Raw genomic sequence first — 20,531 nt, forward strand, 5'->3', positions numbered from 1 at the left:
GTTTTGGCTTAATCATTTCCAGGATAATTAAGCCCAAAGGTATTCTTACAGAAATTGTTAATGCCCTCCCAATGATTCTAGCATAAATATGTGTATTTAAAATCCTTATATATGGAACATCACTTGCCATGGATCGTCTTTCTAATAGTTTATTTCCCACCCGCATCTTCTAGCAGGTGGATATGTTTCTTCAACCCCCATTTTATAATTGCACTGTTTCCTTCAGTTCTGAACTTTCTGGAAGAATATATCCCCATTACTAGGCATCGAGTATATAGGTATCAAGTCCTTCAATCATATGACGAGTCTATAACACAAATTTATTCCTAGAATAGAGGTTTTTCACATGCTAAAATAACTAGAATTATCTTAACTCATTTACATAGACACTTCTGATACTCTTCTGATACACATGTGAGCACTTAGAAATGGAAAATGAATTTCTGTGTATGTTGGTCCTTGTGACCTGTTGTGTGCATATGCATGTATGTGCTGTGCATACGTGTAAGTGTGTGCCTGCTGGCACTGAAACTCAGTGGCTGGACCTGGGAACACAGAGCTTCAGCAACCTCAGCTCTTTTGGGCTATCAGACTTGGCAGTGCTTTACAATTTCTACTTTCCTTGTTGTCCTTGAAACTTATTCTTCTCACTAATTGTATAGATGACAAATATAACCAAACTACAGCTGCTTTAAGCTTGGCTTCTAAATAATGTAGGAACTTCTATGTACTTTATATAAAGCCTTCACCTTTCAAAAATCATTTAAAAATAAAATAGATTAAGACCCCCAAATTAAAAAAAATCCCCAATGCAATTTATGACATATATTGAGAAGAAGTAAATGAATTATTTAATTTGAAAAGGAAGCAAATGCATGAACATGAATATGAACTGTATTAAAAGCACTGAAGTTAAAAGTCCTTGATGTTACCTGAGGTCTCTTCAAACAGTCACTGAGTACAAAGTCTTAGTAATAATGTGCTCCTTTTCACATTAATCTCAGCTATGAAAGCTTTTAAGCAAAACAGTAATGACTACTATGTAATTAAAAAGAATGCAAGGAATTTGTTCTTTCTACACTGAAAAAAATTACTGCCTTTTCACCCTGAATTTAGCAATTAAGATTTTGCTAATGAAAGGGGAAGACAAACAATATTAGAGAATTTACTCAAGCATGCTGAAGAAGTATAATCTTTTCCTTTTCATGCTAAGGTCATCACAAGCACAATATTCATGCAAGTCCATGGCAAGGAAATTTGGTCATGATTTAACAGCAATGCATCATTTTTTGGGGTGGGTTTTTTTGTTTTTTTTTTTTTTACTTTCAAATATCAAAACCTTCTTATCACTGAAATAAAAATAATAGAAGAGTAGAGTATCTAGCCATTTACAGTTCATATTTCATATTATTTACCTTTTAGGCATTGCCTTGCCTAAAACCCTGTGTTGGGTGCTTAAGTTCCTCTATGAGATGAAAGCAAGTTACCTCAAAATTATTACCTTCAAAATACACCTATCAATATAACTGATAATAACTACCCAAACAATAATGATTTTCTTTCCCAGAAGTTTACTTAGAAGTGGATCATAGTACAGAACACTCTGAAATCCCACCTCTCTTCAGCTCTCATGGTATGTTCTGGTTGATCAGTGCAATGACGTCTGTGTTACAAGCTGACTGGCTACACAATTTAAGACAGCTCAAAGGGCTACCATAGTCCAGAAGATTTCCTAGGAATGTGGGCAAACATTTGCCATATGGATGAAAATAAAGTAGGTGAATGTAGCGGGTTGAGTTCGAAACCGGGCAGAAAACACCAATTAAATGTAGTGGTTTTGGTTCAAAATATTCATTACTTACTTATTTTCCTTCTGTGAGATAAGAATTAGGAGAAAAGCAAAGCAGGCACAAACCTTAAACAGTTGCAGTACAATGAAAGAGTTTTATTACTAATAGAATTAAAAGTAAAGAGACAATAACAAAACAAAATTAGAGCAAATCCCCCCCCCCCTCCAGCCAGCACTTCTCTCCTTTTACCCAGCTCACACAAGGGATAACAGAACACGGGATGTTAGTCAGTGTTCTAGTTCTTGAAAAGTCTCTCTCTTATGCTTAAGGGAAAAAAGGGTTTTTCCTTCAGTTGCACGTGGTTCCCAAACTGCCACCAACAGCAGATCCGCCCGGAAACAAACAATCTGCTGTGTGTAGAACATCTCTCCCATGAAAAATCTCACAGTTCCTTCACACTGCAAAACATGGGCCATCACATGGGGTTATTCATCTTTTTAAGGATAAGTTCTTTTGGCCTGCACACAAAGGCTCTTCTTCGCCACAAGTCTCTAGCAGCCTCTTACTACTTCTATATAACCTGGCATCGGCATTCTTCACAATCTTCACAGGCACACGAAGATACTCCATCCCCCCATGTTCTTCAAATGGATTAAAGAGACAAACAGTTTGTGGTATTACAGTTTCTTACCACGGCATGCAAGAAGGTTTCTTTTAAGCTGCCCGCCAGAATCGCGGCACCGCCCTCTTTTCTCCCGTCGCCATTTCCAGCTCCGTCCCACGGGACTCACTTCTCTTTCTCTCTGGCTCTGAAGCCGCCATGCTGAAGGGTGTTCTTGTTCAGCCTTTACGGTGGGGAAAGCCTCGGTCCCTTTGTGCTGCTGGCTGCGTGGTGTCCTCTTCAGTTCAGCACGAAGTGTGCTGGCTGCAGACAGGAGGCTCTGCCGGCTCCCGTTGACTCCGCCGGCTCCGCATGGAGAGGAGAGGGACCTGCCGGTCCCCAGAAGCCGCGCTGGATGGGTTTAGCTGTGAGCAGTCCATGGCTGGTTTGAGCTGCCTGTGGCTCTGAGGCAGTCCCCCCCAGCCACCCAGGGTCCGTGCCGCAGCGTTGGGAAAGGGGGAAAGGGGCAGTGGCCCCGGCCCGGCCCGGCGGGGCCTGGAGGCTCGGAGGCCCCCGACCTCCCAGCAGGCGAGCTCCGACCAAAGGGGAAGTCCCGCCTTTCTGTGCAGTTTAAATATGTAAATTGTGTGAAGTGTAATTGGTCTTAAAGACTGTCCATCAACTCAGGGTCAACCCAATACAGTGAAGAATCTATTCCTGCTGCTGACAGAGCAGAGGCAGCACAGAAAACATGTTCTTACCCCTGTCTGCTGCAGTCACAGATTTCATTTGAGATTGGGCTGTGGCTGAGTTTCTGCTCTATTTAAGTGCAAACTCTGCCATATTAATTGAAATCACCAAAGACATTGTAGACTAATTCACTGGATTTTGCCCTGAAAGGGAATAGAGGCCCAACAGTGTCAGGTACAGACTGTCAAAGAAACTGCTCCTTTTTCACTGCATTTTGGACTGCTACTGCTAACTCTTACACCAGAAATTGGCCTAGTGCAGGTAAATATCCATGAGCCAAGAATTCAAATTTGAATTGTAAGACAATGTACCATACCTCAGATTATTTTCAAAGAGAGGTAATTAAAAACATGGATTTGGAATATTCTTACACAACTGAATCAGGACAAAAGGAATGCTACAGCCTTTTTTCCACCCAATTTTGCAAACTGGATTTTATCAAGATGATAGTTGTTTGTTGTTTGCATCCAGTTCCTCAAAGGATTTAACAGTGACCTTACTTTTAAACTTGGGTGAGGAGAAAAGCAAGCTTTCTGCCATCTACTTTTTATGAAACATTTTGAAGGTGCACCAGTCTGGGCTTGGATAGAATTCATTTTCTTTATAGCAGATCATATGAGGCTGTGCTTTAGATTTTTGACCAAGAAAAGACTGGTAACACATTAATGTTTAGCTTTTGCTGAGCAGTGTTTACACAGCACCAAGAACTTCTCTGTTTCTCACTCTGTCCCCAAAATAAATGGATTTAGCAGGTAAGGAGTGGTGCATAATACGTTGGGAAGACACAACCAGGCAGTGGACCTGACCTAACCGAAGAGATATTCCAACACCACGCTCACAAATAAAAGGGAAAAGAGAGGCATTTAGGAGGGTCAGCCATCTTTAGATCAGAAACTATCTGGGCAATATTCTACTCATGGAAGGTGGGGAGTGATTGCCTTTGCATAATTTTTTTGTTTTGTTTTCTTCTGCTTTCCACTTACCCTTCACTTATTAAGCAATTATTATTACCATTAATGTTTTTCTTGATACACAAGTTTCTCTTTATTTATCCTTCATTTCCTCTTCCTCCATTCCCCTGGCAGAATGGGAGAAGCGAGCAAGCAGCTTTGTGGTGTTTGTCTGCCTACCTGAGTTAACACACAGCAGGAGAATAAAGCATTCTTTCAGGAAATGGGAGCCAAAATCCAGCCCTGCTCTCATCCTCACTGACTTCAGATAGGTGTTTTTGCTGGCAGATTGTGACATCTCTGAAAGATTCTGATTATCAGATTATAAGCTATGTAGATTCTTTTACTGTCTCTTTCCAGTGTTGTACCATGAGACCAATCATTTAGATTCTTTCCTATCTAGTGATGTTAAATCTTTTTACTGCATGATGAACAGCAAATATAGTATGTTTCATACTATCAAAAATTACATCACATTCTTGTCATTTGTTCTGTTTCTTCAACGTACACTTCTACTTTGCTTTTACAGAGCTAAAAACGCAGCTCAGTAAATGTCAGATGATGATGTTGTTCAAATGTTCTACTAAATAGTATCAAAATTTGAAGATGAATGCCAGAAAATGTAATGCATATCTTGAACAATTGTAGTCAATTGAAGGGATTTTTTTTTTTAATTTTATTGTTTGGAAAGTTTTGTTTTAATTCCAGTAATTATCTGTGCTTTTTTCTTTTGCTGCTAGTCAGAAAAGAAACTATTTAAATCTGAAAGGTCTTTATAATTAAATCACTTTTCAGTTTTAATTTTTCCTCTACTCTCTATGGTAATATTAAATTAAGCAAGTCTTCTCTGTTATTTCTGTTAAGAGGTATATCAGTTATTATACATCAAGGCACATTTTAACTGTGGTGCCAAAAGGCATAAATGTAAAGTTATGATCCTATGGGATGCAAAAATGATTTGGTGTCATATTTTCAAATATATTCAGGTATGTCATTTGGGCACCTGCACAGGGTTTCTTAAATATCTAAACAGCTTAAGAATCCAATTGCCATTGAAAAGAGACTAAAGTTTTTGCTTTAATTTTAGAGGAAGTGTGAGATTTTCCTCTATTTTTTCCTTAAGTGAACTTAAATAATTACTGTATGTTTCATTGTCTCTCAATACTCTACTTCCTTACTTCAGACAATTTTAAACATTCGAGATAATCTAGTAGGTTTCTAGCTAACATGTTTTTAGCTAACAAGTTTTTTATCTCCAACTTAAGAATTCTTGGGGAAAAATTGGAGAAACTAGCCTTCCAACACAGAACATAATTTAAATTGCTATAGCTGTCTAGCTTGTTAATTTTAGTGACTGCAGGCCAGTTTGAAAAGAGTTGTGTTCATGTTAACCCCGTTCCAGATATTTATCTCACTTCTAGGTCTGTTGTTTGTTTGGTTGGTTGTTCTGTTCTCATTTTTTATTTTGGTTTGGTTTGGGTTTTTTGTTAATCTTGGCCCTAAATCTTTATTAAATCAAAATTTATTTTAAAACTGATATGCAGAATATATATAAGATGTGTGGGAGCCCTTTAAGCGCTAGAAGAGCTGCTGATTCCATTCTGAGGAAAAAAAAGGGGGGACTCATTTCTGTGTCTCTCTGCCACCTGGGAGGCTTCATAGACTGTAAAAACTGTTTTACAAGATGGTGGTTCCTAAGTTAGTTCTTTCCTAAGGAACTATGTGTTCTATGAATTAAAGGCTAGTTTCCTTCTGCAGACAGAAAGATGAGATTACTGGTGCATTTTAGCGTTTATCTAGAAGGAAAATCTGCTCAAGTTTATTAAATTCTTTGGTGGTAAAGCAGCTGGGCTTCCTGGCAGTAGGCTTATTTAGCCCAAAGGAAGGAGGCAAAGGTGACACACAGTGCACATGAAACAAAGTCTGGTAAAGAAACTGAATTTTACTGTTATTGTTATGTACCTAAAAGGACTCCTTCTACATTCTTGTGCTTACTGCATTGGCATAACAGCCCAAAAAGTAATTATGTGGTGGTTTTGATAGTCTGTTTTCATGATTCCATTCTTCCTGTTTAGTCAAACAAGGAGAAAGTTGGCATCTAACTGCTCAAAACTGATTTTTATTTTTCCCTACTCTTTGTCCCCCAACCTACCTCCCCCCCCTCAAAAAAAAATCCAATTTTCTGGGCTAACCTGAGAGTTTTTGAGTAGTTTTCTGTTTTCCTCTGTTGTGTTCTGATTTGAGTAGATTAGTTCTGTTCCACCCAGTTTCAGGATCCTGGGAAGCCAGAATCAGAGTGAAATATTCAAAGAATCACTCATCTGAGCACATCCACAGGAATTAGTAACTGTAATTCTATTTGATCCGTAGTGACAGCATTTTAATAGTCATTTGTTAGTTTGTAACTGAGTACACTCATCAAGCTCTAAGAGACCACAGAAAGTATTGTCCTTCATTTTTTTTCCTCAAAAGAAATTAATTTTCTCTCCTGTCCTTTATGTGAAAGGAGACAGGAGGTTATTACTATTCCATTGGGTAGGACAGTTAAGTAAAGAAAGAGACTGTTATCGCTCCTGACAAATATTCAATTTTGCAAGTTTCAATGGAGTAAGTCAGAGTACCTTACTGCAGAACAGTTTGTGACTGGATAGGTGTGAAGAAAAATAGTATTTAAGATGCAGAACAGGTGCTGCTTATTGGATGTCTGCTCTAATAGATGGGAGTGTGCCTTAGCACTTGCCTTGAAGAAAATGAAAGCTACTATAATGATCCTAGATGATATATGGAAAATCTGTTTCAAAGAATTTTTATTTCCCTATTAAAATTCAACTTGTGTCTGGTGAGCTAAATGCTTCTATTGACTCAGTCTGTCATATTTAAACTGCATAAAGGAAAACTGATTTTTACTGTAAATTTTTTTAAGCTGTGTCAGCATTCTCCTTAAGTATTATACATTAATTTGTCGGAACATGTTCGTAACAGTTGCTCAAAAGCTAAAAGTTGTCAAACAAAGCCTCCCTCCTTTTTCACTTTGATTTTTATTAATGCTGCTGGTTTGTTTTTACTATAGCGATGGTTCTAATCAGAATAGTTTCTCAAATTAACTGAGGTACTTAAGCATTTAAAAGATGACTAAAAAGCCCTCACCTAAAATTGCTGAAGTTTCCTAAAGTTGTATTAATAGTAGAATTATACATTTATTTCAGAGGGTTTATAAAAAAACCCTTATTCCTACAATGAAAGATATCTCAGTAGCAATGCAGTGTGTTTCTGTATGTGACTATAGGTTTGCTTCACACTGCTTGATTGATTTCCCCCTTCTTGCTTGTATGTACATATGTATGTACATATGTATACATACATGTGTATGTATAAATATATACGAGAGTGTGTGTGTATATGTAGTTGCATGTAAGTTCTCTAAAAGTATGCAAAATGAGACCTTGACTTTAGTGTGGAAGGTTTTAGTTTAGTGAACCCAGATGACAAAAACCACATTATCATGTTAGCCAATTATGTTGTGAATAAACTGCATAACATTGAATTCTGACAGGTTTGAAAAACAGATTTGTTAAAGGTATGAGTGGAAACAACAAAAGCATGACTATTTTTCAACATCACAGATATGAGAAGAGGACATAACTGGGAATTACTCAGCTAATACATGGAGATTAATCTCCTGAAAGATAATCACCTCTCATCACAAACTAGGAAGATGCTGTTGAAGTGTAGGCAGTTAGGTACCTCTAGGGATGACTTAGCAATGGTGTTTTATAGCTTTACACAAATGTCTCAACTCACTGAAGTCTAGATTAGCCATTTGTTTCCTATTCTTGGTAATTAATACTTGAGATTAATTAGCTTTGAGATCACTGCAGAAATTGCAGCTAGCTTGCTGGTAGTATGTTCCCAGCGTCTTACATTAGATAGCTTTGCTTTATTATCCAGGTGAATTGCATTAAATCTGTAGTCTAAATAATAAAAAGTCAGTTGTGTTTTGTTTTTCCTTCTGCTCACTGATATAACCTTAGTTACATTAGTCCAATTGAAGAGATGTAAGCAGGTGTAATACTCATTTGTCAGTGTCTTATTTAATGGCAAGGTCACGATCCTAGTAAAAAACTTTAGAAAACTTAAAAAATAAACTACAACTATATATGTGTTTCACTGCTTCTTCAAAGCAAGCTTGCTCAGAGAATTTAGTTAACTACAATAAATAATACCACATGAGACAAAATAAAGATACAAGCAGTTTATTGGGTTAGTTTTATTTTTTAACAATGATGATTGTTTGATTAACATGAATGATTAACAAGTGATTGGGGAACTGCACATTGAGGATCAATGTCAGCAATATAGCAGACAGGGAAATAGCTGCACACTTACAAAATGTTAAAAGTGACCAAAAATTTGTGAACAGTTTTTCTTGACACATCCCCCAAAATTCTTAATGACATAGACACATTCACGAGTTACACCCAGACCAGAACCCATCTCTCATAGGACACTACAGGATACCCTGCTTGCCCATACCCGTGTTGGATATGTGGGTGCTCCAAATCCATTGTACCCACGCAGCCCACTTCTTTCAACATACTAGTGTACACACAGGTGAGGAAGAACCCCAGAAGGCCAAGTGTCACCACAGCCCCCAAAGGTGTGGGTCCCTATGTACTGTTAAACTAGGAGTTGCTCTGTCCAGCCTGGCAAAGGCCATTATGCTGCAGGGAGTCTTTGGCAACATCATACCATTTTAGGTGCATTTCTGTCATTTCACTTTTTCAAATTTTCATGATTCTTTCATACCTCACTTAAGGATAACTCATCTTTTTTGTCTGGTTTTCTTACCCAAAATTTTCATGGTCATTCACAGATGATTATTTATCACAACAGATATTAATCATCTTTGGTGCCATCAGTGTTGTTTTTGGTGCCATCAGTTGTTGGGTGGTTTGGGTTCTGTTTTTCTTGTTTGTTTTTTGTTGGGTTTTGGGTTTTTTTGGTTGGTTGGTTGGGCTTTTTTTGGAAGTATCCTCTCAAACATCTTTGAATATTCCACTCATATACGCTGTTTATATTCACATTCCTATCTTATCATATATTGTTACCCAGGCTGTTTTACCAAGGGAAAACCATTAGTGTTTCTCCACAAAGATATAGTGCTTCTAGTTTATATGCCAACATGTTGTTACAAGAGGAGCTTGAACTCAGGCTGCGCAGAGATCCCATCTGTCTTAGTGAAATATTGAAGTTTAGTGACAAAGGACCCTCCAGATCTCTGCAGACAGCTTAAATGACAGAATGACACCATATATCCTATATTCAAGCTGTACATGTATGCGTTGGCTCTTTTTGTGTAGTTAACCACTTTCAAATTCTATTCTTCCAGGCCCTCTAAATAACAACAATTGCCTGTGGCTTTCATCAGCACTGCATGAGATTTGTTTAAGTACACAGTTTTTTCCACAGGTTGGCATCAAATATGCACAACTAATTTTTAAGGTCATCTTCCAGATGTGTTAGAAGCAGAGAAAATAACACATAGAAGCAGCTATGTCTTCAGATACTGAAAGGGTAGATGCCTGGGGATTTGCTTTCTGCAGTTAAGCTCATGCATGTAGGACGTTTTTAATATTTTTTTTTTCTCAGTACCAGAGGTACATATATTCAATTTCTTCCCTGTGCTTTATGGCACCTATGATTATGAGCCTATGTAGCCTCAATTTCAGCGGTGCTTTATTTTATTGAAAATATCCAAATTAATTTTACCAGAGTAATGTGAAGTAAACATAATGAAGAGGCTTCAGTTATTCCCAGAGAAAGGTCTGTGGAAAATTTGCGAGTGTAGCATTTCTCTTGCCCTGCTTATACATCTTCTTGACAGATACTATGTGAAAAACAAAGCAGCAGAATACTTCAAGGTATGTGAGTCTTTGCTGTCTTGAGACAGTATGATTTGTGTACTGTGGCCAGTACATAGTGCAAGCGTGCGTGCATGTAGGATGTCTGATGGGAGTGTACTACAGTTACTTTCTGAGTTCTAATTTTTCTGGCTAGCAGAACAATAACTGTCATGCACACTAAACTCCAAGACAGGCCTAAGGCTTTGCACAGATATATCTTATTTCTGTTGTTTACACACTTTCTAAAACTTAGCCAGACTGGTATTATATGACACGGTTTAAGTGGAACTCATGCCCCAAGTATGTTGGAAGAAGAAAGATTTTATTCCTACTGTATCTACTGGCTCAGTTTGTCTTTCTTTGCAGTAGGTCAATTCAATTTTGCCAATCTGTTGTTGGTTCTTTGGGTTTTGATGGTTTGGTTTTGGGTGTTTTTTTTGGTGATTTCTTTCTTTTTTGTTGTTTTTTGGGGGTTTTTTGGGGGTTTGGTTTTGTTTTTTTGGGTTTTTTTTGTTTGTTCGTTTCTTTTGGTTGGTTGGTTGGTTTTTTGTGTTTGTGCTTTGGTTTTTGTTTGGGTTTTTTTTGTTTGTTTGTCTCTTAAGTGCATTTTTTAAATTTTCCAGTGTGGTGTGTTTTGTAGTTTTTAGAAGGTTCTTTGTTCACTTGTTTGGAGCAGAATATTTGGGGGCTTTTGGTTTGGTTTTTGGGCTTTTGTTGTTGTTGGTTTTGTTATGTGTCTTTTATATCTTTGTGCATGACTTAACTTATCAAGTACATTTAAAAGGGTTGAATGAAGGCCAGTGGAAAGAGGAGGAGGAATCATGGAACTAAACTTCTGACAAGTAGATTCAAATCTGTAAGAGGTATCAACTTTATGTTGTGTTCTCTGAGAAAAATCCAGATTTGATAGTCCATACAGAACCGTCAGCAATAAAGTTTCAGTCCTTACCTGTCCATCTTCTGATGTAGGACAACAGCTTCTGAACTATAAACATTTTATATTACCGACCACTTGAAAACAAGGATATAAATAAAGGAGTAAATAACCCATCATGGAGCATGGCCCTCAACATCCCTTTGCACTAATGTACTTTCAGGCTCTTGGATTCATCTTACAGAACTGTGCTCTTGCACAATAGTTGCAACAATGTGCCTCTGGGCTTTATTGTTATAAATAATTACAACCATAATAACAGAAACCAGAAACAGCAGCTTTCATTTTTTTACTTTAGAAAGGAATCTGCCTTTCAGGCTTTTTTTTGTTGTTATATATCACTTGAAAATCTTTTGCCTCCTTTTATTCTATCCTCATCCTTCCTTATTTCAAATTCATGTTCAAATAGTTTCTGTATCTATGTTAATATTTCATTCTTGAAAATTGATTTTAGTGAACAAAGTAACCAGGGTAATTCTTATGTTTGTGAGAATGTGAAATTTCAAGGACAGATATTTGATCAATAATTAAGCTGCAAAATAGAGTGGGCTGAAGTCTATCTTTTGCTGTGATCTCCTTAATTTATTCCTCAGTTTATTGTTGTGTATGTAAAAGTTTAAAGAAACATTGGCATTCTAATGCTGTTATGCACTCACTGAGGGACTAAGAGTGATGTGATCAGTCATGATCACTGAGTTTGGTCATGAAAGGGAACACATAGAAAGTGAAAGTGGTAGTGGACTGCCTAAAAAGAGTGTAAAGATCTCTCCTGAACATTCAGGAATCGGTCTAGGAAAGCCAAAGCTTAGCTGAACCTGAAACTAAGGAGCAAGTGAAAGGTACGAAGAATTTCTGTAGCTAGTTCAGCAGCAAAAGAAGGTGTAGGGAAAATGAGGTACAGCTGTTTAGTGGACCAGGTTAGGTGGCTGGTGATGGAATGACAAGGAAAAGACTGAGGGCATGAAAGCCCCTCCTGAAGGGCCACTTGATTTCCTTCACCTCTCCCCATCTTCCTCTTCCCATCCTCCAGATTCCACCTCACAGGTATAACCTCAGGTCTTTTGGGCCCCTTTCACTTACAGCAGATGACCAGAAGCTATTTCTGTATTGCGAAGGAAGATAGGGAAAACATTCTGTGATTAAATGACTGGCTAAATGGAAAAAGACATCGCAGGAGATGCTGTATACTTTTTTTTTTAATAAGGCTTTTTACACAGTTCTTCATAATATTCTGAAATCCATGTAGGATGTAGTTGGCTACTCAGAAAATGGATAGATAATAAGGCGCAAGGCTGGATCGTTGAGCTCAGAGAGTTGTAAGCAACAATATGAAGGCAAAACATTGATGTGATGATCACTGTAAGTGTGATCATCAGAAATGAAAGTGAGGCCCTTTACCATTGCTAATGGAAATGACAGCTATCTGCCACCAAGTTCCCCTGGAGTTCAAACACTCCTAGTAGCCCCAGTCTCAGACCTGTTCCAGTCCTATGTTCTCACCTGCTTTGTACCACTATTTCTAATCCAACATTACATTAAGGGAAAAGCAATTTCCCTCTTGATTCTTGAGGTACAATTATGGTAATATCTTTCCATTCTCATGAAATAATTGTAAATATAAAGCTACAGAATTTATGGGGGTGGGAGCAGAGACATAAAACTCTGTGAATAACAAGATAATTCAAAATCTCTTCTGTATTCATTAATCAAACTCAACTTGTAATTAGGCCACTCTCTCCTTGTCTTTTCAAGTAAGAAATGTTCTGTAGTCTAGTAGGAACATCAAAAAACAAAAGCTGTAAGGAAGAGTAGGTCTGAGGCATATTAAGGCAGCATTGGTCGGTTTATAATAGAAATATGCTGTTCCTAGTCCTTTCTAAATCCAACAGAACTGCATTAGGACAGTCAACATCACCTGTGTAATCTTTTATGACCAGGGAAACAAACTCCTCCAGCTGCAGCTCAAAGGATGCTCTGAGTTGTTCTAACTCCATAAAAACATTCAAAGGATGTGGAGTGAGTGGCACTGAATATTCTTAGGCTAGCTTCATTTTTGTGGATTTCTCACTTTGCAGCCTTTCCCTGTGCCTGCAGTGTTGATCATGCCCTATTTTGACCTGGAGAAATCATATGAAGGTACACTTGTTTTAAGAAAGGTGGTCAATTGTTATTGTTGCACAGATTGTTCTGAACAAAAATATATTCCCTTCTCATTATACACACAAGAAACTCAAGATTCAGGCAACCTTATGGTATTCCATTTTTTGTACAGTTTACTGAGAATTTTTAAAAATATGTTGTTGAAGATCTGCATTTTAATTATCCCTCATATGCCCTGATTTTTAGTTATGAAGTTTCTTGGCATATCTTGTTACATAATTGGTCACATTTCTGAAACTCTTAGAATATCCTGAACACTACTGTGCTCCTGGAATTTAGGACAAGCATAGCTGTGTGTACAGAGTTCTAATATCTGCTTTACTGAATCAGTAAGTGGCTTGCTAATATTACTTCAAAACAGCAGGTTTGCTATGCTTGACAAGGAAGTGATTTATTTTCTCAAACCTGTTTTATTAAACACAGTTTAACATAAAATCAAAATCCTAGACCCTCTCCTCAAAGAATATAATGTTTTATGCATCAGCATATGAATAAATGAAATCTCCTTAGAACAAGAAAAAGTTTATATGGTTCCAGTGACATTAATCAGTAAATTCAGTCTTAAATGAGGATAAAATAACTTAATAACACATTAGAAGGTATAAGGTTCACTAATTTCCAAGATGGTAGTTCATTGTATTCACCTTAACGCTTTATCTCTTGCACTCCATTTGGGGAGTTTTAGGGAGGCATATAGCATGCTTGAATCCAAAATTTGGAGAAGAAGTATTCTAATGCAGATGGAACAATATTTCTAATTATTCACTTTTGCCAAGTGATCTATAAAAGATCAGCTCCAGTCATAAGTTTCATGACAAGTGGAAAAATAAATTGCGCAAGATAGGATGCAAATTAGGGACAAGGTTCAGCTGACTACCAGAATGTGTAATTATATTTTGATATGTCACAGAGTAAGACAGTCTAACTTGATTTAAATTTGTAAACTAAAAATATTTGACTGCAAAAATGGTAGGGAAAGGGTGAATAAAAACTGGTAATTCTTGAGAAATGTAAATATAACCTTGAAAAATAAATCTAGAGTAGGTTAGAGAATAAGTTTCTTGAATGCAATTTTACCTTACAATAGTGTAGTGGTGAATTTGTGATTATATTTGTCTTATGTATGATCTGGAATATCCATAAATGCATCATTGGTGGTCTGAGGGAAAAGGATTCTAACACATGACCAACTGAAAAATGTAATAATGTGCTTAATAATCCTGCATAATATGCTGATAATGAACAAATAAAAATCAATAATTATGATCAAAAGAAAATCCCACGAAACAGTAAGACTACTTAAAAAGCAATTCCAGCACCAGAGGATTTTAAGGCTGGAATACAGTGTGCAAGCAAAGATTATGATTAAGAGACCTGCTTACTGAACATTTGATGCTGTATAGAGATATTTATGTGCATGATCTTTGTCTGCACACATGTAAATTGCCTATCACAATGTTGATTAATGAATGCAAATTCATCTTTTTTTAAAAGCTACTGATACACTGTAACTCAGCATCTGTGGATGCCAGAGTAATGCTAACTATGCATGTAACATGGATTTAAGAGTTTAATGTGAGAGAATAATAGCCAAACAATAGATCAGCGGTCAGAGAGCAGTTATACTGTGGTGTTTGGTATCACCTTTTTCAACTAAAGTTAAACTTGCCCTTAAGCACTTGATTGTCTCTTTAGTTTAAGGTTTTGTTGTTTTATGCTGCCACAATGTTTGATGGAAAAGCAGTGTTTTATTCTCAAACAATACAGACACTAAAACACTGACCATGAGAAGACTGGATTTCTTACAAAAGGCAGTGTGATGTGCAGAGGTACTCAAGAGTCTTGACAACATTGTAGAAATAGCCTTTAGTCCCCCCTGCACAACAGCACTACTTTGCTTATTTGTATCTCAGCTCAGAAGAACTTTGTACAGTTTGGATGCAAAGGACCCAACCATATGATCTTATTTCAAGTTTACAAGAAACAAAATAGGAAGTAGAGAGATAGAGGCAGAAGGCTGGTTTGTAGAACAAAACGAAAAGATGGTAAATTTTTAAAATAGGACAGGTTGTAGGATAAACTCCATTTGTCACTGGCCTCTAGGTAGGGGAAGACACTTTAAGTATCACCTTCTGTTTTCTAGCAGATTTGGGGTGGTTTTTTACCCAGTTAGATTTTTTTTTATTTTTATTCATCCATTCAGACTATAATGTTGTAACTAGGATATAAGAATAAGGCAGGAAACAGTGTTGAAAGCCTTGATTAAAATCAAGGTAAATTACTTCCACTAGTCTAACCTCATTAATAAAATAATTTGTTTTATCAAAGCAGGCAAAGAAATTTCTCAAGAATGGTTTACACTTGGTAAGTATTGAGTCTTCCCAAGCACTTTATCCTTCATGTGCCCAGAATTATGTTTCAGGAGGAATTCTTCCTTGATTTTTCCCAGCAAAAAAAGTTAATCTCACTGGCCTGTAGTTTTCCAAAGCTGACACACTGGTCTTTTTGAAGATGACTGCATATTTTCCTTTCTCCATTCTCAGATTTCAATGACCTGTCAAAGATGACTTACATCAGCCATCCAAGAACAGCATTCATCTCTTTTGGTACCCTTGGATGCAGCTCACCTGATTACTTGGATTTTCATGTCTGAAGTAAACATTATCCTCATCCAGTATTGTCTGTTCTTCTTTCAGAATCCTTTCACTGAGCACAGGTACCTGGGAGAAATTCTCAACGAAGACTGAGACAAAGGTGGCATTAAGCACCTCATTCTTACACATCTGCTGTCACTAAATCACCGACCCCTTTCAAAACTATATTGGCATACTACTGCAGTGCTAGAAGCAAATCTTCTTGACCTTGTCAGCCCTAACAGGTTTCCAAGAGAGCTGCAGCTATCTTAACAACATCCCTGCATGGCTGAACAATACTTCTAAATTTCTCTTTAGTAGCTTCTCCCTGACTAACCATCTTATACACTGCCCTTTCTTTTTTTCATTTGAATTCCACCATGAGCTCTCTGTCTAGTCAGGCTGGCCTCCTGAGACACCTGCTTGTTTTCCTGCGAGTCAGGATGGACTATTATTGTGTTTGGTTGGTGTCTTTCACAACCTTCTTGAGCATCTTTGCCCTTCAAAGATGCCTCCTCCCACACAATCCTACATACCTGTTCCCTGAAAAAGCTGAAAGCTGCTCTTCTTAAGTACAGGCTATAGACTCTGCTTATCTCCTTCATTCTCCTCAGGATCTTTAATTCCACTTATTCATGGTTATTCCAGTCAAAATTAGCATTAAGTATCACGTCCTCAACCAGTTCTTCCTTGTTTCTGAGCAGCTGATCCAGCTGTATTTAACCCCTGGTTGGAATCAGTATTTGCATCAAGAAGCTTTCCCTGACAAAAATCCTGTCATAGTGACCTACCAAAAAATGGCAAAGTGTTCCCCCCTGTGAGAATTTGTGTCTGTGATCCAGAATTCCTTATTTCAAAATAGCTTCATTCACCTCCTTATCCTGATCAGGTGAACTGTAACAAACTCCCTTACTGGCTTCTCCATTGATCCTGAGTTGTGAACTCTCAAATTGTCTGTCTCATGGAAGGGCTTGTGTACTTCTGAGCTACTCCTTCATAGATACAAAAATGTTTCTAGCAAGGATTTTCTTGCTATTTTCTCAGTCCGTGAGAGACTTTTCTCTCTCACAGAGATAGTAGCAGAGTTCTGTAAACAACCAAACACCTGCAACCTTGAAAAGTCTTGTTTATGGTATAGTAGAAAAATATTTTGACAATGGATGTTTTAGGATTTTAGCCAATCACCCCAAGGGGTGGCTGATCCTTTGTCCAATTAGACTATGAAGAAAAAAGTCTATAAAAGAATTTGTAAAATAATTAAATAAATCAATCTTGCTGCACAATTCCTGCTTGTTGGATCTTCTCTCCTCCTCCCTATGGCTGTGGGACACGGTAATATACCTTAGGGCATTTTTTTTAATACTCCTTCACCCTTTTCTTACCCCCTTTGTGCTCTTCTTGATATGCCTTCCCTGAAGAATGTGTGGGTACACACATTCTTACAATAACCATCCATTGCAATAACCTATTTTTACAAGTTGTCCCACCACAGCTGAGTAATTGAAATGATGTTGTAGATGTGTAAACACGTGTGGTTGCAGTCTTTGCTGTTTGTTTCCCTGGCCATGTGCATTTCTGTGTATATAACATGCTTGAGATGGACTTCTTTTCACCCTGTTTTATTACTCTGGAATTCTTTCCTGTACCTGTCACCTGTCCACTACTTCTTTGCTTGACTGTGGGTTGGTATTTCCTTCCACATCTGTTCCCAGGTTAGAGCTCTACTCACCAGGTTGGTCAGGCTGTTGGAAAAGCTGCTCTCAACAACTTTGTCTTCAGCTCTCCAAAGGAGGACCCTGTGGTCTAAATCCAAAATTGCTGTTAAAGACATCAGCTACACAAACCTCTAATCAATTTCCTGAAATAACTGGGGCCATACACTATAGTTTGCAAATTTTTGTGATGAACCAGCTATTGAATACAAGCTGTGGCAATATCATCATCTAAACCAAAAAGAACACTTTGCAGACGGATTTCTCACCTGTGGATTATGTGATGATTTATTGTAGCTGAGGATTTGGTCAACAAATCTCCATGCACTCCTGTTAGATGAAAACTGTATGTTTTTATAATCTCTAAATATCATCTCTGTATGCATTCTTGGTTGCAATAGGCACTGGAAGGTATTATAATTTTTCAGGACAGGTTTTAAATCTCACTTTACTTTCTCTTTGAACTAAATTGCTGCTGCTCTAAGGTCACATATTTCTTTCTTGTGGATTGAGAAGGTGGAGCAAGGGGAGAATTGAGATACTGCTGTCATGTATGTTCAACCCTTGCTGTGTTAATCCAACACTGACTGCTCCTTTTTCTCCCCAGGAAGAACTTTTTTAAGTCTCTAAGTACTATTGAGAGCAAGAGGGTAAATGTTCTGTAATGACTTTTAGGCCAACAAGAAAAAAATAGAAGTTTCTGGGAAAGTTTGAAGAGAAAAACAAACAAAAACCTGTCAAAGGAAAACTGCTTTCCTTTGCCTCTTGGACAAAGGTATTCTGGATATTTAGTGTAATTGGGATAACAATGCTGTATATCAATAACCAGTGAAATAATACACACCTGTAGGTCACAATTACAATAAAATCATGCATTTGGGCAGATCCTTTGCAGCTTTGAAATCAGTGCAATTCAGTTCTAAGAGATTTCTTTTTCAAGAAGAGAGGTTTGAAATATTTTAAATTGTTAACATTCCCACCAAGTCTATATTAGAGCGCACTAGAATCTGGTATATCCAGTGGGAAATGGAATTTATTGCAAAAAATTTAAAAACACAAAGAGGGCTGCCTCATTTTTCCTGCTTCCTTGTAATTTGCGTATACTGAGACAAGCTCTTTTCAGATTTGTCCCTATGCAGATTTGGGGAATACTCACAGCTTTTACCGGCTAGCGCGCAGTCTCAGTGCCTCAGGAAACCGGAGTCATCTAGAGGGACGGCACAAGCAACCTGGCACTTCAGCAAGAACGGCAAATGGCAGCTGCAAAGCCAATACCACCATAGAAACAAAGTGGTAGAAATATAGCCTTTGGCTTTGCTTAATTCCTGCAACTAGAAGCTTTCAATCAGAGACAGACACAGAGACGTTTCTCGCAGAACGGCTGCCGAGCCAACAAAGGCGGGCTCCCTCTTGTGCCCTCCTTTTATTCGGAGAAGGGGAAAGGGGCGGACTGGGGGCGGACCCGGGGTGACCGGCCAGTGAGACACTGCTAAAGAGTCTGAGTTACATTTGGGTTTGCCCCTGCTTGGAACACAGGAGTTCAGAGCACATGGCAGGGGCAAGTCCTGGCTTGTTTGACCAGGGAGGGGGGAAGGGCAGCTCTGAGCAGGCAGCAACACAGATTAATTCCAGTTGCATAGATAAACTGAAACAGAATTTCAGTAGTTATTTTTCAGTATGTATATTCTGCTGCAGTGATCCAGAGGCAAGATATTTTTTTTCTATGACTGAGAGATAATGAAGTTTTCTCAGGAGAAGGTCATGAAAAATTGTATAACTTGTCACATCTTATATTAATAGACCTATTCTTATTTAAAAACTTTAGTAAGAATTTGATCTATTAAAAAAATGAGTGGCAGCCAGATTCAAGGATTACAAATAAGCATCTTTAGCCATACCTGATTCCTTTCCTTTCCACACTTCTAGTGTGAAAACAAAGGACAGAAGCTGTAAGAGTTTGCAAAGACTGCTTTCTGGTGCTCAGAAGCAGAGGTCTCTCATTGAGGCATGATATCTGATCCTAGCTTTTTCTACAGAAAATCAATACTCTCACAAAGGTGGTAATACATCTTTGGAGTTGGGGTATGTCTCCTCCATGTCAGACAGGACATTTTAAGTTCCCCAGGTTTAGAGAGTTAAGAGTTAGATTCTCCTGTCTAATTTTGTGTAGAGTGTACCACAGTCCACTGCCCTGCTTCATGCATTGCAAAAAAACCTTTTATCAAGCCATATGAAAATAATGGAACTAGTTTTGAATTATTTGAATAACGTAGCAGTCACATGTAGGATAACTTGGTTATCATCTCTGCATAGTGCTGCTTTTTTTATAGTAGCAATGTCCTTTGAGAAAGATGGTAGCCTTCTGGTTTCCCTGCGGGGAAAAATAACAGAATTTGTCTCTCAACAGATATGCAGATTTGGCACTTATGACATTATTGGTGATAGTACAAGAAACTTCAAACACAGAGAGATTTGAGGGATCTGGTTGTGAGAAAAAAAAACCCTTTTTATTTTTATTCTTAGGTAAATTTCTGTAGTAGTTTTCTTTTAGCACTGGTGGCAACCATGCTTAGAAAAAGAAAAAAAAAAAAAAAAAGTTATCTTTGTCTCCTTTTGAGAGCTAAGTGTGAATTCATTTTGATCACTAAAATAACTGCATTTCTGTCTCTATAGCCTTTCAGCTATGTAGTTAATTAAGCCTAACCCAAATGTCCAGTTTCTCAATTCTGGATACTTTTAGTATCCCGAATGCACTTTGCTTAAGGCTAATGTAATTCTGTGTAAATGCTATCTTTTATTTATTTACTTTTTTTCTTTAAGGTTAAATGGTATATATATCCCAGGTATTTAACTTGTGCTACCACATGGGATATAGGGAGTATTTTGTTCTGTAAGCCAGAGTTTGAAGAGTTCAGAAGTTTGAAGAAGTTGCAGTACCATTGCTGTCAAACAATGATTTTTATATAGATGATGAACACCACTGGTATTCTGAATAATTCTTAAAATAATATTACTGTAAATGAAACTAATGTACCTTCACATAATAATCTTGTTTCCTGCCATGTTATATGAGAATGATTTTTGAAAACTGCTGCCTG

This window comes from Coloeus monedula (genome assembly GCF_965178545.1).
Source record: "Coloeus monedula genome assembly, chromosome: 5".
Classification (NCBI taxonomy): Eukaryota; Metazoa; Chordata; class Aves; order Passeriformes; family Corvidae; genus Coloeus; species Coloeus monedula.